This window comes from Podarcis cretensis, assembly GCF_951804945.1.
Source record: "Podarcis cretensis genome assembly, chromosome: 3".
In the NCBI taxonomy this organism is placed as follows: domain Eukaryota; kingdom Metazoa; phylum Chordata; class Lepidosauria; order Squamata; family Lacertidae; genus Podarcis; species Podarcis cretensis.
Window position 1 is genome coordinate 77,646,837 of NC_137172.1, and position 19,055 is coordinate 77,665,891.

Here is a 19,055-nt window from a genome sequence, read left to right on the forward strand (position 1 = left end):
GCCCTTGTTCACTCTCCCCCTGTTCCGAAGTTATCTCTTCTAATTCAGCTGCAGATTTTTTCCCAGTCAAGTCCATTGTGCCTTCAGCAGAGTCACTTATTTTAGAGTTCAAGGTTATAAGTTGTTTACTCATAGCCGTAGTCTGCTCCTGCAGCTTTCCCACAAGAAAAAACATTCTTTCTATCTCTGCCTGTAATTTTCCATCTGCAGCCATTGTAGTGTTTCAATGTTTCCCCTAGGGGGATTCTGGTTACTTATTAGTCTTTTCCCAATAGTCCTTTACCTTGTTATTTCCCTACTTTGTTTCCAACCACTTTAGTTTAAATATAGCAAATTAAGTCCAGAAAGGTGTTAAATAATAAGGTTTTTAACTTTCGCTGTCCGTTTGACAGCTCCTTTGACAGCTGTCAAACTCCTCGTTCCTTTTTCTCCAGCTCACATAGAGGACACTCCCGGGTCTGGGGAGGTTTAAACAAAAGCTTCTAAAATTCCACTCTTACTCTCCAGCACAAATCTTCTTCTGTCAAATTCGTGCAAATATTATCTTTTACAAAACACCAAAGAAAGAACTCTCCACCTTAGTTCTCCGATCCTTGCTTTAAATCTTCTGTAAGCAGGGGGGTGCGGACTTCCCTTTAGCACATCCCCCGATCGTGCCGAATTCAAGGATAAAAATTTTAAAGTCCAAATTCCAATCTACTCACGGATTAATTAAAGTCCGAATTTCAGGGAAGAAAGTCAGCGGTCTCCGGCCATGGCTCGCGGCTTCGCTCCACTGCAGTAGCGGTCTACTCACAGCACCACGCCGCTCCCCGTACCCTCTCTGTAGCCTTTAAAAAGGCTCTTCATGGGTCGGGGGGCGCTTTAGGTGCCCGCCGAGTCACCAAGTCCGCAGGCTTCCGCGCCTGTGGTTTCTGAGGGTCCCCGCGTCGCCGTCGCGGTGAGACCCGTCTGCAACGGAGCCGATTCCCTCCGGAGCTCGGAGGGAATCCGCCATTAACCGGATCGCGCTAACCCGGAAGTCAGCGGTGATGTTTCCATATACTGACACTCTGGACTTTAAGAAGGCCGGTTTCAAAAAGTTTAAGGAACTACTGGAGAGATCCCATAGAGATACCCAAAGAGAAGGGAGTCCAAGATTCATGGGAATCTCTTGGGGTCCCTTCCAACTCTACGGTTCTATGATTTGATGAAATAAAGGCTGACTACTAAGTCCAGTCGAAACTTGTGGACCAAACCTAAGTGAAATATATTGGTAAAAGCCATAAAAAATGAAATAGCCTGTAACTGACCTGGTTTAAAGTCTGCCCAACAATCAATAAGGATTCCTTTTCATCAAACATAGATTGCCACAATTGTTATAAATGAATTAATAGCTGTTATACATGAAGAAATAATGTTTTCCTTCCCACTGAAGGAAGATTGTTCAGTAAGTTGTTCTGATTTAGGTTTCTGTGCACTGGACAAGAATTTTCAGGATTGTAGTGAAATACATTTTTCATTTTGTTGCATCCTGAAACCCCTCATCTAGTGGGTACACACAGTGGTTGTATTCAAACACTGGCTTTTTGGAGAAGTTGTATCATGTTTGCCATGCTTCATTATTCAAACTGGCGCCTCACACTTACTGTTCTTGTGAATTGTCCATTTACCATTCCAAAATCTCACATATATGTTGAACATTCAAGTTACTATAAATTTTAACCTAAAAGGTATAATGGCGTTGAGTGAAGTATCATTCTACAACAACAATGCATTTATATTGCTTAGATGCCAAAATGGCTTCTAAATGGTTTGTGGTAATAATTTCAACTTAAAGATCTTTTATAATTATTTTTATATGATGGTTTACATAATTGTTAGGTAAACTATTATCCTAGCTTTTCTGGAAGTTGAGTGAAGTCTTTTTGTGCTAATGGTTTATCTTTCAACCTAAAGTTTAGTTTTTTATCATTTTTATGTTGGTTTTCATAATTATTAGATAAGCTACTCTCCCAGCTTTTTTTTTACCAAAGGTACAAATTGGAAGTTATAATTGCAATTGTTTGCTGTCTTGAAGGCATTAGGCACTTTAACAGAATTATCACCAAGCTGTGTTTTTCTCTCTCTCTAAACACTATGCATTAATGAGCTTTATAATTAAGGGAGTCACTTCACACCTCTATTGTTAACCAGTGGCATTGCATCTGCCTTGCTCCATTGATGCCCTTCTCACTTACTTACTGGAGCATTTAACAGTTTTGGCAACAGGGAATTACATGGCATGGGGCAAGTACTCTAATTAGATGCAAGTGAAAGTCCTTGGGGAGATGAATATTTAAAAAGTAATTTGAAGAATCTCTTAATGATGCTGGCAGCGAAAAATGTGGGCCACAGTGAAAAAAGGCATGTCAACATTGCAAAACATGGGTGCAGTAACAGTTGTGTAGTTCACAATCTATTTGTAAGGTTTTTATTTATCTTGAATACGTTAGAGTGATTCTTTTCTAAAATGCTTTAACTTTCAGATAGAGTGAATGGTCTCTCTATTTTGTAGCCTTTCAAAACTGAAAACAACTTGTAAAGGATTATCTATATCCTATTAGCAACACACACATCACAGAATGCTGATAGCCCTGCATGCTGAGGGCTCACTTGGGCAGGAGAAATATATCTACCCATGTTAGATCAATCTAGCTTATCCACATGGAGTGGGAGGAGAACTGAGCCTCCCTCTTCTCCCATACATTTCTTTAATGATAGTAACTTAAGGCATAAGGAGATAAGAGAGGCTGGGGAGAAATTAGAGGCATTGATCTTTGTGTTTCCCCTAGGAAAACTAACACATGCACACACCCAGTCTCTCAAGCTAAGCTGCATATTTCTTAATAGCTCCCTGATGTTGTCTATTATTTTAACTGTATTTAGCAGTATCTTAAGCAAAGAAGGGCACTGGCTTCATGGAACTGGCCAGGCACACTGATCCTGGAACTTTCAGCAAGCTATAAGTTGTTGATTGCTTGGACTCTGTTATCTATTTACAGTAGCAGTATCTCATTGCCCCAGTAGAACTTAAAGCCCAGGCTGGCAGAATACAGTGAGAGCTGCTCCTTCACATATTTGGGGCCCAAGCCTTTCAGGGATTTTAATGTTAGCATCAAAAACTGGAATTGGGCCTGGTGGCATATTGGCAGCTAATGCAGAATTGGTGTTTTATTGTTTCAGTTAGATACACCACTCACAACTCAGGTTGTCACATTCTACACTAGTTGCAGCTCTGGATTGTCTTCAGATGCTAATTGCAATAATATAATCATGAGGTTACTTGGGCATTTATCCATTTTTAGCTGCAAAACCAGTGCTCTGACATCCTCTGGCATACCCGTAAGACCTGGGCATAGGCACCCCATTCCACTGAACCCATCTAACCTCCAGAGATGGATTGGATCAAGGAATATCCCCCAACTAAAAAAACTGTTCGGTCTCTATGTAGGATAGGTTGTTTCCCCAATTTCCAGACATAGTAACCATCTGCCAATAGCACCTAGATATTATTGAAGATTCGCCTTCAGTTTATTGGCCCTCTTCCAGCCCATTACTGCCTTCAGAACATGGTCCAAGCACTTGTACTGCCTCACCTGATTCTGATGGTTTGGGGAGATGAATATGGGCATCAACCACATCCCTAACTGCATTACTATTTGTCAACTGAAACTAAAGGTCCCATCTTTCAAAGTCCATTGAGGGGGCCCAATGCGACATCCTAGCGTTGCTCTGCACCAGGCTCCACTTTTGACCTCAACAATGTGAGCCTCAAAAACAAAGACTGAGGGGGCCCAAAGAGCCTCAGTGCCCTGGAGCCAGCACCTATGACTGAAACTGTACCAGGCATAACTACTCTATGCCATTGCAGCCACATAACTCACAAAGAGTATGGTGCATCTTCTTTTGACTTAAATGTATAACTAATATTGAAATATTCTGGAACTTTTGAATTCTGCTTAAATCTAAGTACTATAGCTTTTACTGATTTGTAGCTCAGGTTTTGAAATGCGTTTACAATAGTGCTCACACATAAATACATTTGTTTTGGTTTTCCATAATCTGAGTAAATGGGGCAGTTTTACAAGCTAAAGTCATCTTTCCAGAATATGGTGGCATTGTGTATTTTTCAGTGCATGCATTCCATAGTCCCGTGACCTTAATTCTGAGTATCTCCCCAGACACAAGTAATTCCATCATTGCTTTTTTCTCCCTTTTACTTCTAAAGCTAACTTTAAACTAAAAACACCTGGTGTTCTCTGCCTTCCCAGCAAAGCACAATCAGTAGGTAAATCAAGATGACAATGCCCACCACTCATTGCTGACTGAATGTGGCATATCGTATTTTTCATGCAGCACAGAATTCGGGGGCGGTGAGAGGGATAGAGAGAGGAACCAAGTTCAAAAGCACAAAACCCTGACATTTAGGAAACAAAGAATATACATCACCTTTCTATGCTCATTTTTAATTCAGGGTAAACAAATGTTTATCGTTCTTTTGCCATGGTCTAATTTCACTTCTCTTTAAACTAGTTGATTTAAAAATAAAGGTAAAAGAATATTGAGATAAAGTAAGATGTAAGAGTTTTATGGTGAAAAGTATGACCCATCTGTTTCTCTGTTTCTTATAATGGAGGTCTAGAAGTGATATTAATGCCTGTTGGTAGAAATCATCATAATGCTAAGTAGGGTGTGTATGCACAGATTCACTTGTGCAATGAAATTCCCCCTCTTCTCCCCCGTGGATCCTCTAAACCCACTGAGCAGATTTAGGGGGGTGCTGGGGACATGGAGGAAGACAAGAGATGGAAAGTTCCATTGCAGGAGAAGAGCTGGTTCTATGCACGTGACAATTTAGTTGAATCTCATTCCAGATCTCACCACCACCACCATTGTCTACCATTACTAGTAACTTAATTAAATGGAACTTTTAGCACAGTATGTTTTCTAAAACTAAAATGCATTGTTAATAGAAATAGGCTATAACTTAATTGCTTTTATAATAGAATGTTATTCTGGCCTTGCTGTAACTTACAAAGCTAGTCTAAAATTCTAAAAGAGCTTGCTGGATTTGTCACTTTACCCATCTTGTGACACATGTTAGTGCATGTGGTTTTAAAAAAAAAAAAGGAGTATGGTCCATTTTCCATGTAAATATACAAGACTGCCTTGTGCCTTAGACGTGTTTATTTGTAAGTTACTCCCATTGATTTTTGTGAGAATTTGATCCCAAGCAGTTTGCCTGGCATTACCCCTTCCACAAATAAGATAAAATTTGATTAATTTTCAATGCCATCAACTTAATTCCTTCTGTGTTGCTTTCACTATATTTCATAGCTTAAATGAACTGCCCAATTCACGACTTGGAGAAGGGTTTCCGGCTTTTGTATGATAGATAAGGCTATATAAATCAGCATCCCCTTGTGACATTTTTGTTTTGGCAGGTATGTCCAGACATGTAGAAGTTACATGTGTTTTATCAGTCTTTTGAATGCTTTTATATACTTGCTTTTAACTGTTTCTTACCGAAAATTCTAATGTTTTATTTCATATTTTTGTAAACTGCTTAGAGATTTTCTTGCACTCAAGCAGTGTATACATTTTGTTAAATAAATAAATGTAGAGTACCCCAGAGCAATCGTGTTGGAAATGGTATGATTCTATAGAAAATAGATTAAGCACTTGTAAGTCTTCATTAAAAGATTCTTTTAATATTTATCTAACTGGTTCTAAAATGTTAGTCGTGAACGCTGTGTGAGCCATAAGAATGCATGCTTGCCTTCTCTCGCTTTGCACAGAGCAGATGGATGCTTGACTGCCTGCTAATCCACAGCTGGAATGGTTTCAGCATTTTCCACGTTGCTGGGTTAGAGTGGCTTTTCTAGTGGACTGAGAGGGCAGCAAGAGAGGGATATCATTATTCATCAGTATCCCAGTGGGATCGCTGCCAGCAGAGATTAATTTTTTCTCTTATGCTTGTAAAACAAGCTCAGGTGGAATCTCTAATCCTCAGGGCACGGGTGGCAGATCAAGGAAGATGCTACAAAGCTAGTTAATTTTCAGATTCTAGGAGAAACAGAAGCTCTGTTAGATGTATAAATACATGATTGCAAATTTAAGTAGCTCAAATCCAAATGGGATCTTCCCAGACATCTGGTACTGAAAATCTCTTGTTTTTTCTTTGTTGTTTTTAATAGAAGTTCTTGCAAGTTTGAATCACAGCAAAAGTAGCTCTCTTCAGTTATCTTCCTCTATTATTCTTGGCAGATCTTGTCTTAATAGTTAGATTTTTTTTCTTTTTACAAGTGGCAAATAGAAATGTTAGCTGAGTAGAAATATAGAGCTTACAGGTCTTATCAAATGTCAGTATTGCCAGCCCTTTTACAAAACTGCCAAGTTCCAGGTTATCCCCCTCCCTCCCTCCCCCCCCCAAAAAAAAGTTGCATGTAACCCCATTATTTTAGAGGATATGGCTCAGTGGGAACATACTGTACTCCTAGTAGCTCAAAACACCTAAACCGAGCTAATGAAATAGAGATTTATTCTTTATTTACAGAGCCTAGGACTTGCCGATCAGAAGGTCGGCGGTTCGAATCCCCATGACGGGGTGTGCTCCCACTGCTCGGTCCCTGCTCCTGCCAACCTAGCAGTTCGAAAGCATGTCAAAGTGCAAGTAGATAAATAGGTATCGCTCCGGCGGGAAGGAAACGGCGTTTCCGTGCGCTGCTCTGGTTCGCCGAAGCTGCTTAGTCATGCTGGCCAATAAAGCGAGATGAGTGCCACAACCCCAGAGTCAGTCACAACTGGACCTAATGGTCAGGGGTCCCTTTACCTTTACCTTTATTTTCTCCTTAAAAGTTTAACATTGCTTTGGATGAAAGCCACTTGCTAATATTGCCTGGTAGCTTGCTTTATGCTCACCAAAACAATGGGTCAAGTTACTGGCTGATTTTAAAGTGGTGTCGTTTTGTGAAATTTGGTAGTAAAAATCAGTTTTTGCTATCCTTGGTTTATCTAATAACCCTGACTAGCATCCAGGACCCATATGGAGAGGGAGGTATTAGCTTGATCAGGAAGACAAGTAGTACAAGTCATTGGAGTGGTAAATGCAGACACAGGCCCCAACACCAAGCCTGAATGAACTGGATCCTAACAGCCCAGAGTCACCTGGACCCCCTGGAGACAGCACTCCCGAGCAAGATTCCCCTAAGGAACACCAGGGGCCTCAGACTCCCAGACCCAGCAGTGCTCAGAATGGGAACTGACTGAATGACTGTCCAAATTCAGTTCCTCAGTTCAGGTTTGAGCAGCCAGAAAATGAGGTGAGGAAGTAGGAACTGTGGCAAACAGGAGCCAAGACAAAGTCGATAAAAAGACAGAGACCTGTTGGGTGCTGTTGTGCTAGCAAAGATCAGGCAGCAACTGAGAGATGTTGTGCTAGTACCTATTTACACAGGCATTCCCTGAGAAAAGGATTGCAACAAACCTATTTTTCACTTCTAGTTTCAGGATTTTGTTTTTAAAAATAAGTTTGTTTTTTAAAAAAACACACACAAAAACACCTACCTACAGGCAATAGAGACTGTAAGACAGGGCTAGGGAACCTGACATTATCTAGATTTTGTTGCACTTCAGTTTGCATCAGCCACAGCCTGCTTGGTCAATAATAATGAGAATAATAATGAGAATTGTAGTGCAACAAGTTCTGGAGAACCAAGGCTCCCATAACTGCTGTTAAAATATCCTTAACAATGAAGATAATTGCCCATGTTTAGGTTTTGTTTTTACCAGTCCTCAGTAAATAAAAAAAAAAATGCTGGAATGATGTAACTATATGTGTGTGTGTCAACCCTGAAAAACCTTATCTTCATGAGACTCATAGCTCTAAAATAATTTTTCAGTAGACAGTGCTGTCCTGGATATGTTTCTGTTGAAGTAAAATTCATTGGAATGAGTATGTTTAGCATCATAGCGATTGTGGGAAACTAAGAAATGCACTGTATATCACGCCAATTTACGATGTTGGGAGTTGTGATGTTCCCAGCCTGCATCTGAATACTTTGAAACGTATATCTGGCACCATACAGAGGCCAAATAAGTTGAGTTCTTCACTTTACCAAGGCATATGCTCTAGTCTGCTTCCCTCTAACTTTTGGTATTTAGTTCAAAGCCTGAAACAAAAAGTTGACCGATTATTTCCTTCTGGGCAGCTGCTAAGCAAATCTGCTGGTACTGCTTTATTACTGTCATCAGTTCATACAAACTGTGCCAAAAAAGTCTATTAATCTTAAAAACATGGGCAGACATTCTAATGGAACTGCAGTAAGTTAAAACTTCTTTTTCTCCTGACAAGTCAGCTTAAACCATAAAACCTAGACATTCTTTTTAAGTGTCCTTGAACACTTTATCAATGTATAATATAATATTGAAAGTTGTTTGGAATAAAATATTGACAAGGTTCTCGAGATCTTTTCTGCGCCATGGCATTGCGTTCATGTTTTCCAATGAAAAGTGTGGTCTGCTGCTCAAATACATAGCCTTCCCCAACTTGGTGCCCGGCAGATGTTTTGGACTTTCATTAGTCATGCTAGCTGGGGATGGATAGAAGATGGAGTCCCAAACATCTGGGGAAGACTGACGTAGGGTGATAAAGATTCATGTCTGTGTTTTCCCCCATGTTGAGATTTTTTATGAATACTCTAGATTGTCATATTGCTTGTCCATCCCATCTGGTACTCAGAAAAGTATATTAACAGAGATTCCATTTAGCTATCATGGATAATAGCAGTTTTGTTGATACTTAGCCAGAAACCTTTCTTCAGATGCTTACAGTCCTTTGCATTCTTAACATCAAAAAGATACTAAAAAATGGGGGGGGGAATTATTGTGGCATAGGAATCAGATTGTATCCTAGTCTTATGAAGACTTCATGCCTTATGCTGATATCACTTTAGAACCTTACATTTAATGCAGTGGTTTGTAGGAGCTTGAGGAAGAGTTTAATTTTATGTGAGGAATTAACGAAATGATCACATAAAAGTTTTTCAGAGATTTTCCAGGAGGTTGTAAAAGAAACTACCATGAAATTACTCTTGGTCTGCCTTCAAGGTTCATTCTGATAGGAATTATTCCCTCTCCGTTCAAATACATCCTCAGGTGTAGCTTTTTCTTTTACATGCTTCATTGTGGCAGTGAAACTAATATCTATAAAATGTTTGTGAAAAAGGTTGCTCTAATTGCAGATCTTGTTGCTGATTCTGTGCTAAGTGTTAAGTGTATGATATTCTAATTTCGCTATGGTGTAATGCTCATTACAGCATGGCAATTTAAGTTCACACCCCAAAAGAACTCTGAACTTTTGGTCAGTCTGCCTTGCTTTTAACTAAGTTTGACCTTCCTGTGCTCTTTCACAGTGGGAAAGGTCATTTGGATTCCTGATCCCTTGATAATTACAGATGCCATCCATAGCTCTCTGCACAGTTAGGTAAGGAGGTAAAGTTGGAAACTAAATAAACGCTCAGGGGGTTTTAAGGAGCCATAGAGATGTCTTGCTGTGCACAAATGTACTTCTCATGAGTGGCGTGTTATTGTTATTTTTAATGTTAATGGGACCAGGGTGTTAAAATATGCATTTAACATGCTTAAAGTATGTGACATGTTATATGCATGGCACAAATTGCAACACACGCAAGGATGGGAAGATGAATTCTGGCAGCATAATATGCAGCTAAAAAGCAGCCTCCAGTACTTTGTGTTTCTCTGAAACTATTGTGGGGTACTACAATGTACCCATTTCATTAAAAAAGATCTGGTAGTCCTCAGAACCCTCCCACCCAAAAAAAGCAGGCAAAATTACACTTCTACTTATGGGGCAGTCAGAGGGCCTTGATGGGAACCAAAAAGGTGTCTGAATGTGCCACACTACTCATAAGCACCATGTTTGGTGCCTCATGTGCATGTGCCACAGTATCACTACGCACAGTGCTAGAAATTTTGTCATCTAACATGAATTTATATGTTTATGTGAGGGAGAACTTCCACAAAAACAAGAAGATGTAGGTTTGGGACAGCATGGAACAATCTGTCTTAGTGCGACCAAGATTTTACATGTATGAAAGGGAATCTTGTTGCCTAAATGCCATGGTCATATAATAGTAATTCCTTAATCCAAAAAAAGAAAAAGTGGATCATAGCACAGCCACGTACTTTTCAAAGTAATGAATTGGAGCAGCTTGACTTACAGAAGTCATTTTCTTACTAAACTACTAAAGGCCGGAAACCAAACTAAGTTTTTAAAAGTTGGCCTGTCTTCTGCCTGAGGCAGGTCCTCCCTCCATGATGGATGGGAGGGTGGAGAAAGGAGTAGGAAAACAAAACTAGAACTGGAGCTCTCCATTTCTTCCCTTCCAGCTCCTTGGCAGGACTTGGGCTACTATATAATGTGTTTCAAAGAGTTACTGTCAGCAACTCCTATACGGCTGCCTTGTTTTCAGCCTTAGTATTCCAACGACACATATTCTCTCAGTTTTCATCTCTTAGAGCTTAGATCCTTCCCACATTCAGTCTCTTGACTGGTTCTGATCACATGTCCTAGTCTAACTAATGTTACTTCTTCTTTCTTTCTTTCTTTCTTTCTTTTTTCCTTTTTTGTCTAGACAGTAAACTTGTATGATCCAGTTTATATTGACTTTGGGAACATAAAGATTGAATCTCAAACATAAACTTATTTCATGCCCTTTGGACTGGTTTCAGGGTGCTGCAGTCCAGCAAATACTGCTTGGCAGAGGGAAATATTTGGTTGTGGCTTTTCCATTCCTGTTTCTCGACTCTCAGAATACAATATGTGTATAAGGGCAACATGAGATGATGGGAGGAGCACGCATTTCCAAATATTTATTTTTGAAGCGGTGAACTGTAGCAAGGGGAACCATAACCTAGTCTAGTGACCCCAAAGCAGAACCCATTACATTTCTTACCTTCTCTCCCCCATAAGGTACCACGGCAGGTTCAGCAATACAAAAATGCAATGTTAAAATCAGTTTTAAACAGATTCATCTAGAAGAACAGGAACTTATGGTTTTCTTTAAACCCTTGGAAGCGTTTGCCTTTTCGCTCAGCTTTGCTAAAACATTAATTTCATCTCAGCTTTTCTAAGAAGAAAAAACTTAAAGGCCAACTGGAGCAAAGCTATCCCTTTTACCACTAGCAAAAGGCTAACGGTCATCCACTGCTAGGTGAGGCATGATCCCAACATGACTGAAGAGAGAGCTCGGGTTTCAAGGCCTATTCATATCTTCTATTATGGGCAGTCAGCTCAAAGTATCAGGTTCTCCAGTGCCTCTCTTTCTCATAGGAATAAAATAACAAATGAACTGCACTGCATTTATTTGAATGTGGTATCCCCTAACCACATGACACTTGGAGATAGGGGTCCAAGGAAATACTTCATTAAAATAAATGCATTGTCCATTTTGTTTGTACTGCATGCTATGCCTGGCGCTAACTGGGTATGTGAGGTCTGAGACTTGTGTTGGATAGAGAGCAGGGGCAGCACGGTGGGGAATACTGCCACTCCCGCCACTTCCTTCTGCTGCCACCAGCTCTGCTACACACCCTGCCGCATCCACCACTGGCAGAGAAGCGGCACAGCCATTGGCACTGATTTGGGGCAAGATCACACTGGTTTCAGGTGAGATCTCACCCAAAATGGTTGTGATCTTGCCCAAAATGGCGGCACTTCACCACCGCTGACAGAGGTGACAGGGCACCCATGGGCATGCTGCCTGGGAGGCTTCTGCTACCTGAAGCAACATCCTCACCCTACCTAATGGCTTAACCAGTATCGGTTGAGAGTTTTCCTAGCTTGTGATGCCTAGACAGGCTCTCAAATAATTTGGTGCTTGCCGAGAGTGATCGTGCCAAAGACCTTAAAATCTCCCTGAAGGTACAAACAGCACATTGTTTAATAGAGTCAAAGCAAGAGAAAGCACATGACATGCACATTTATCCCTTAAAACCCTTACATATTTATATGACACACTCGTATCTGTCCTCAGTTTGAGGGCTGTCCTCACTGTGCTTGAATATGTGCCAGAACAAGCAAAAATTTGTTTATGTGCTTCTAAAACGTCAACATCCATGTGCAATATAAAGTTGGAACCAGAAGGCCAATCTTTTTTTATGGACTAGAAATAAACTCCTCTAAATAGAAAGTTGTCAGAAGAATTAACTGATACAGACCTAATTTTAACCAGCGGTACTACTTGGTGCCACTGGAACAGCGGCATTTCCTTTTGCTAAGTTTGTTTGCCGCTCATAAATCTGTGCCTGACTTAATTCCATCTGCTTGCTAGTACACATATGTATGCGCTTATAAATCAAGCTTGCACTTAATGTGCTGTCCAAGAGTTGAATGATAAAGTATTGGATGGTAATATGAAGTATTGCTAGTGAATGGGAGTTTTTTGTCAGATGTTTGATGACAAGGGTGGAAAACAGCAAAATCCAAAATGCGCTGTCTTGTTTTGCTTCCTTTCCTCTGAGATAATAAAAGTGAGATCGTACATGTAAAAGCTATTACAACACATTTCTTACTTGCTTTTCTGCTGGGTGGATTGTGCACTGTGTGTGCATTTAGGGGGCAATCGTATGCAAAATGTCAATTGGTTCATGCCTGTACACAGCTCATACTCACTTTACTTTGTGCCAAAAAACTGAGCAACAGATTAGAATTGAGCTTTCTCTCAGTGGTTTCTCCTTTCTTGTTTGCCTCTTTGGTTTCTTTTCCCCACAATACTCATCTCCTTTTAGGCCTTAGGTTTCAATCCACACACATACCTTTATGCTAAGATAATTGGAAGGAGGGGGTTGGATTGAGTGTAGGTGTCCCTCCCTGAACTTTTGCAGACTCAGATGTCCCCCTGTGAGCCACCGAACATGCAAGCAGATGTCAGGCTTGCTTGTGGTAAGCCACAAAATAAGGTATTCTGAGGGTAAGTCTGAGCTGGCCTTTCTCCACCTTGTGCACCTTGTGGTGGTGAGGAGTTAAGATTACTCTGTTAGTAAATGTGCTCTAACAATTGCTGTTTGGCTAGCCGCGTCTCAGGCTAATATAACATTTCTGGGGGTTGATGAGACTGTGTGAATACAAAGGGATGTTAGATTATGTTTAGTACACTTTTATTCAGTGGAATGTGCAGAGATTAACAGCCTGACATCATTAACAGTCAGAGCCAACTGTGGCCATCCAGAAAAAAGTAGGCCATTTGGCGTTATGTACGTTTTCCTCAGGCACTTGTGATTTCAAAACTTCCTCTTGGATACATCTTTGTACCCCAGCTACTTAATTAAACACTGGTGTTATGTGCATGCTGGATTACAGGTGGCGCTGTGGGTTAAAGCCTCAGCGCCTAGGACTTGCCGATCGAAAGGTCGGCGGTTCGAATCCCTGCGGCGGGGTGCGCTCCCGCTGCTCGGTCCCAGCGCCTGCCAACCTAGCAGTTCGAAAGCACCTCCGGGTGCAAGTAGATAAATAGGGATCGCTTACTGGCGGGAAGGTAAACGGCGTTTCCGTGTGCGGCTCTGGCTCGCCAGAGCAGCGATGTCACGCTGGCCACGTGACCCGGAAGTGTCTCCAGACAGCGCTGGCCCCTGGCCTCTTAAGTGAGATGGGCGCACAACCCCAGAGTCTGTCAAGACTGGCCCGTACGGGCAGGGGTACCTTTACCTTTACCTTTAAAGAAACAGCAAAGTGTATCTCCATTGCAATTTGAGAATTTGAAGCAGTCCCACAATCATCACTGATAGGATGAGTTGTGACAAAGTCAGCTCTTGTTGGTTTCCCCCTAGAAGTGAGTTTGAAAGCTGCTCTGAAACCTTATTGATTATACACTTCAGCTGCCTGGCTCTGTTGTGAAGCCTTTCTCTTTTTAGCGGGGTCATTATTGACCCAAAATATTCCCCAGTGTCTGACATATCTTGACCCCTTATCTAGCACCACCTTTTCATCCATGCATTGAGAATCCACTCCTGGTCCTATATGTAGAACAGGTAGCATTTCTATAAATCGGGTGTTGAACCTGTGACCTTCCTGATGTTGCTGGACTTCATGACAGAGATGTGCAAGCTTGCACATGACGTGGGGAAAGTGGAAAGGGAGATGCTAGAACTTGGGGTCATCAAATGAAGCTGAATGCTGAAATATTCAGGACATACTGTACAAAAATAGATACTGTACGTCTTCACAAAGCGAGTACTTAAACTGTTTGAGGACTTCCCATAAACATCTGGTTGGCCACTGTGAGAACAGGATGCTGGACTAAGTTGGGCCTTCGGACTAATCCATATTCTATAGTCTAATGAATGTTTACTTCCCTGCCTTCCTTGCCCTGTTGCTGAACTCACCTAAGTCCTTAAATTGCCTGACTCCTGACCATCTTCTCAGTGCTTAATTACTGGGACTCCCTTGTGCTCACAGAGTAGTAGCTTGTTTATACACTCCTATGGCTAGTTTGTCCCAGTTCTTTTGCAACGAATTAGAATAAGAGGCCTCACTTCAAAAAAAGAGTGCATGGCTACCTTGAAATTCCAAGGCTAATCCAGTTCAGTCGGATATCTTAGCTGCTACGGACTGCAGAAGACTGCAGTTGCCACTACTACAGGTGCCACATAATACCCATTCTGCATGTGTAAGAATTCAGTTGTTTAGTATGGCATCACCCGAACTTTGGAACTCCCTGCCTATTGAGATCAATCAGGCACCTTCACTGTACTCTTTTCAGCACCTGCTAAACACATTCTTGTTTAGACAAGTCTACCCAGATGCTTAGAAAGTTGAGGTCATTTAAAATATGTTTTAGTATTTTAACTTTTGTATATATTTTTAATGGTTGTGAATTTTTCTCCATTTTACAGTTTTATCTTTTTGTAAACTGCTTTGAATTTTTTTACAATCAAGTGGTGTATAAATTTTATGAAATGAAATAAATGCAACAATTTATGAGATTCTTCAGCACAGTTGACATTAAATACAATTGACCTTTCGCATTCCTTAAAAAAGAGGGGGTCCATTAAAAATGTGCAGATTTGATATCACTAAACATCACTAGCAGCAAGATATTTCTTTCATGAATACACTACTTTGACATGTGCATACTCTTCTTTTCTGCACTGGTAGAGTTTTAAAATGAAACCTGCATCCTAAAATTACATAGATCTAAAACTGCATACATCTGTTGGCAGTTTTGACCTCAAATTCCATTTTAAACATAAGTGAAAGCTGAAATCTGCCAATATTTCAGTCTCTTAGTAAAGAGGACACTTTTGCACCTTCAGTAGTGGAAACAAGCTCCAGGAATGTGAGAGACTAATTTGGTTTGGCTTAAAAGCCTCAGTGTTACAAATTAATCAGCTTGGTCCGAAAAGTCTAGAACTCATTAACTTTAAAGGCTTTGCCAGTTCTCATAGCTGAACTTAAGTTTTAGCATAAATAAGGCTTTCTTTTGTCACCTGCATCATCATGGCATCCCACATCTCTTACCCACAGCCTGATCCAGTGCATATTTGCTCATAATTGAGTTCAATGGGACTTATTCCCTAGTTAGCCTGCATAGGATTACAGTCCTGCAGTGTAATTCTAGCATGCTTACTTGGGGGTAAGACTCATTGTATTCAAGCGTGCGAAGGAGTGCAGCCTTAGCCTACTATGAAATGTGTTACCTATTAGCTTTTTATATTTTTGAGCTAGTGTGCTGTATAAATCTACATTGAATGCTTCGTTTTATTTAAATCACTGGAATAGAAGAATAATCTTACTGAAATAAATAAGAGCTTACATGTGATACCTATTATTTAATTAATTTCACAGTGACTTTTTTTTCCAGGCTGTTAAATAAAAGAAAGAAAGCCATGTGTTCTCAGTCCTTCAGATACAATGGAAGGAATTCAACATCACACTAGGGCAATCGTTCCATCAGAACAAGTATTTTGGAGAATCTCCCATCTTCCCACCAACCCCCCGCTGTGCTGCTCCAGGGCCAATTTCAGGGGCATTTGCGGGGAGAGGAGGGAAAGCCCCCTTACACAAGAGGAAGTCCTTGATCAGCACTTCTGCTGATGGGACTCAATTGAGTGCCACACTATGCATCAATAAATTTGCCTTTGTTTGTTTTAAACATAGGCACGGTTAGGAATATGTTTGCAAAGTCATAACTTAGAATTAGTTGTATTAGGGATTTTAGGTTAGGCCTTTTAATTTTATTACTGACTGGTTCCAGTGTACCTTTTAATCAGTCTTTTAAAAATTGTGCCAACTTTTAGTAAACAAAACATTTTAATTGACAGGCTGTGCTTTTTTTTCTGGGGGTACTCAGGGTACGCAGTAACAGCACCTCTTTTTCTGGAAGAAAGGCACTGTTGACAGGTAACAGAATGGGAGAAGGTTGAAAAAAGATGATGCTTTGGAGGGCGTTTGTGAAACCTTTAATAAAGGAATGGTGGAGAACCTGTGCCTCATGGAGTGTTGTTGGACTCCGGTTTGCATCAGGCCTAGCCAGCATAGCAAATGGTCAGTGATTATGGGAGCTGTAATCCAGCAATATCTGAAGAACCATTGACTCCCCATCTAAGGTTCCACAGTTGGTGGAAAGGTTTGTGCTAATCTCGGTTTTGTGGTCAATTATTAGCAGTGAAAATGAAAGTGCAAATATTGTAAGCTAGGATGTTGGAAGCCCATTTGTATATTATTATTCCTATCCTCATTTTGGTCTATGTCATCTTCAGTGGGCTCTTCTCCTCACCCATATTTCAATTATTATTTTCTGCACTGATCCTCCCCTTTTGCATTCTTTCATGAATCATTCCAAACTGACTTTATTTAGTTACTGAGAAAACTGAGGAGAATCACTCCTCAGTCACTTTGGGGTGAACCTGAAAATGCTTGGATGAGCACATCTGGTAGATAATCATGAATTACTTCCTACTCACCACTGCCTTTTGAGCAGTGAATAGTAGAGATGGAATTGGACGCCCATTAACATATGATGGCGACGTTCAAAAATGTAGTGTGGCCACTGGGATGTCCTTCTGGCACATGGTGAGTCAACTCAGTCCTCAGGCATTTGGAAATCTATAGAAAGGTGATGGATTGTGTAGTCAGGGTGCTGTAGGTTAAAACTTCCACACAGTAAACTTGGAGACTGCTTAATTAATGGCCCTTGGGTTCCATTCAGCCTGCCAAAGAAAGAAGGGGGAGAGGGTGGTGAAGAAGCAAAGTGAGTGTTAAATGTATCCAGGGCATCTACCTTCAGTTGCCTAACTTTCCCCGCCTCTGGACAAAATATAGACACTATGGGAGAATTGTATGTTATTCCAAGAGGAGTTATCAAAGAGCTTCCAGCTTTTGAAATTGTTCAACTTTCAACTTCATTTGTGTCCTAAATGATAGGACACAAAGCAACATCAGAGAAAACAAGGAAGGATGTTCTTGTCTGTTGTTCCCCTAAAATTGTAAACTTCAGTACCTTGGGTTTTGAAAGTCGTTTTATTGCCAACTTTTTGTTGAAATCAATACTCTAATGAAACAAAATATTTTTGTGCTTAGACTGCCATTGTTGAACCCACGGCATTTGCAGACTAGGATAAGGTTTGTACTGAAAAGGGAAACCCAAATGGAAAATACAGAGTGAACAGCCGGGCCTATTTGATTTGATTATGGAGGATGTTTCTTTATTCTGTCTTTCCTTGTGCAATCTGAAAACAGTAGCAGGGGGTTACAAGCAGAGTTCATCATCAGGTTGTCAATCACTGTCATTTAACATTTGCAGTGGGAGATGTCTTTATTCAAGGACAGCTGGGCAAATCAGAAGCACAGATTTGCAGTTAGCAGTCTGTCCTGCCTACACTAAACAAACAGGGACAGGGCAGACAGACCGGCCTCTCGCATAAAAATATAATGGACTGTGCTGACCTTGGTGCCCTCCATTCAGCTTCATTCCCAGTTGTATAAAAGCTTCAGTGCCCATTCTCAATTTCCTTTAATTACTTACATGATGCAGATAAGAAAATGAACTTCACTTACAATCATCCATCACACACAGGAAATGAAGTAGGCAAGTTGTTTGAAACAAGAGGAGTGTTTTGGAAGTAAATAAAACAGGTTGTATTTGCAGGGGGAGGGAAGGAGTCTGGGGAGCTATTTTCTTTTTGCAGAAATACCAGCTAAGCTGCAGCTACTCCTCTGACCCTGCCTCCCCTACTCCAGCCTCTCCCCCCCCCAGCCCGGTCTGTCTCCCAGTTGTAGCTGCTAGGCCGTATTGAGTAGGAGGGGGGAAATCTCCTTGGTAAATATTCTTTAAAATATCTTTAAAAGGGTGCAAGTTAAATAAGAGTGAGGCAAACATGCAGAATTCAATAGGGCTTAAAATGGTGGTGACCTTTAGGTTCAGAAAATAAATGACCACAGTTTTCACAAGAGATCTGGCAGAGACATCAAGGATTAGTTAGCAGTTGTCTTCAGTCAGTCTTTTTATCATGAGGAAGAAAGAAACCTGCTTAAAGAGCATGATTTTTTTAAAGAAACATAAACTTTATTTCAAAGTTTTTCTAAATATCATTTTACCTTTGGGCAGTGGTATTGCTGCAACATGTGATATTGTTTATAATCAGAAGTGAATAGTTTTGTTGAATATTAACAGTGGGTTGTCTTTTAGGAACATCTGAAGTTTGGCTAATGTATTTACAGCTTCTTGGGGAGGTGGGGCTTGAAGGAGGATTCATCTGGGCAAACATTTAATTCCTATGGATTTGTGAGAAATGTAGCCGTTTTGTCCCAGAGATCTACAGTTCAAGAAATTATGGAAAACCAGACCATATTAATTGTGCATTTGGTGAAATTAAAAGTTGAGAGACCTTTCCCCTTTGAAAGTATTGATTTTGCCATTGCAAATCTCTCCCTTGAAGATTCTAGTGGAAAACCTGGTAGCTTTGGTAGTAAATGCAAAAATAGTAGAATATTGTAAACGCTATCCATTCTTCCC

At 40.6% G+C, this 19,055-nt stretch overlaps 1 protein-coding gene across 2 annotated transcripts in view; it reads left to right on the forward strand.

Annotated features, from left to right (window-relative positions):
* The window catches only part of ASCC3 (activating signal cointegrator 1 complex subunit 3), a 226,427-nt gene that overhangs the window by 185,102 nt on the left and 22,270 nt on the right, over positions 1 to 19,055 (forward strand). The gene's annotated exons all lie outside the window — the stretch shown is intronic.